Source organism: Pinus tabuliformis, chromosome 7, assembly GCF_031772625.1.
Source record: "Pinus tabuliformis cultivar Carrire ecotype Pingquan chromosome 7, CPIR1, whole genome shotgun sequence".
Classification (NCBI taxonomy): Eukaryota; Viridiplantae; Streptophyta; class Pinopsida; order Pinales; family Pinaceae; genus Pinus; species Pinus tabuliformis.
In genome coordinates, this window is record NC_142293.1 from 1742169526 (window position 1) to 1742171705 (window position 2180).

Sequence of the window (2180 nt, forward strand, 5' to 3'; positions counted from 1 at the left end):
ACCGCTTCCATGCGATCCTTCCATGTGATGAAATTAGAGTTTCCTTCCAAGGCATACTCTAGCCTCAACCCATTGAATCTCATCTTCCCAACTCTAAAGAGATCCTACTATGCTGAATTAAAATTCGAACACCCTAAGAAACAACTTCGAAATTCCTGTTCTAATGTGAATCATGCTCTAATGCCATGTAGAAATTATGATGTAGATTTGTAATTGCTCATGAAGCTATAATAAAAATCACAAAAAACAAACCTACTCTATTGCTTTGTGGAAAGCAATTCACAATTTACAACATCAATAAAAAACAAGCAATGAGAAATAAAACACATGCACATAACATTTTTCCCGGGGAAAGAAATTTGCTAAAAACCTTAATCCCTCCTTGCATTAATATGATGAATAGAGATGTATTATAATTGATTTTCTCAACTGAGCACACCCTACAAGTGAATAACCTATCTCTCTTCTCATTGAGAAGCTCTGACCCAGACTTAGTCAATTTGTGCCTTTGATTGATCCCCTATTTCCTTGCACAATTCCTTGATAAATTATGCCCCTATTATTTAGGAATTTCTCCAAAATGTTTTTCGCTATTCCTCAAGTTGATCATCAGGTTGCATGCAACACCTGTACACTCTAGAATAGTCTAAAAATTATGTTACACTGCCTTGAAATCTCCACCTCAACTGGTTAACTCGAATTCTCTGCGTGCATTAGCTAATTTGGGATGATTGATTAGTTAACTGGATGATAACTGAGTTAGACTGAATTCACACTACACAACTGACCTTCCACTAGTTCTCCAACATTTGGAACTAGTTTAACTGAACACAACTTAATATAACTGAATTAGATTGCTACAAATTAGCTATCACCCATGTTTAACTGAACTCAAGCCCTTCAACTCGAATTAACTGAGTTAACTGAGTGACAAGTCTATGTCACCTCAGTTAATTACCTCCAAGATTTTTGATTATATGGGAATTCAAATTTTCTCTAGTTTGACCAAGGCAAAGTCAAACTGAGATTTTCTTGCTACATTTTCAACAATAATTCATGGAAAAGATATTTTAAAAACCCATACTTTTGAAATGATGGGAGTTTAAGACCTCACAACTTTAGATTTGAAATATTTTACTAAGTTAGGAATTTTGATAGTAATCATGGCAAAGAAATTTAAAAAACATGTACTTCTTTCAAAATGATGGGACTTTAAGACCTCAAAACTTTAAATTTGAAATGTTTTACTAAGATAGGGATTTTTTTTCTTACTTGACGCCACATAAGAACCTGTCATGCACCCATTTTCAGGTTTCAAGCACCCATTTTTTGGGTTCGGTGAATCAGTTTAAGCAAATGAACCTAGGCTACAAGTATTGACTACTAGGTTTTTATGGGAAGAACTCGGTCTGTATGGGTGCGTCTGGGAATTACCCATTCCAACACTCGGTTAATGGGGATGAGAACCTAATATGGGTTTGCAAACCCCACCCCCAGGTTCGTGAATTTGTGCTTCACAAATTTTCTACAACTTGGTATTCAATCCATTCATTCTTGTGTGCCCTTGTTGCACCCACCTCTCTCTTCTCTGCTAATTCATTCCTCTTGGTCATTGTATCAACATTCTTCCCTTCTTATCCAATGCAACCATGTCCACCTAGTTTCATTTTCCATTCCCTATATTCTTCATGTCCACGCCACCATTCTTCATATACACTCATCCACACATGCCCACTCACTTAACATTTCCCTATATTTTGTGATGTCGATATAAACAAAGAATTATTAGAAATTGTCTGGATTTTTTGGCAATCAGAGTACTACATAACCATGACCTAACAAATATTTCAACAATGAACTTAAATCTTTAAAAGATTCTATTGATGAAATATCCAACAAGCTTGGGGATGTAGACATGAAAGGACTAAAACTTTCTATGGATGAGATCAGTGACGAACTACAAGACCTTGATCCAACATTTTTTTATGGAAATATTATTGAAAAGTGTGGAAATGTATGATTTTCCCCATAGACTTTCATTAGTAGAATAAGAATTGAAACATTGGATCTTCAACACTAACAACCTTGAGGCCAGTCTAGAAGGACGGGAAGGAGAAAATAGAGGGTCGACTAGCCTAAGTTGACATGCTACCCTTTCACAGCTCAAGAATTCATCTAAC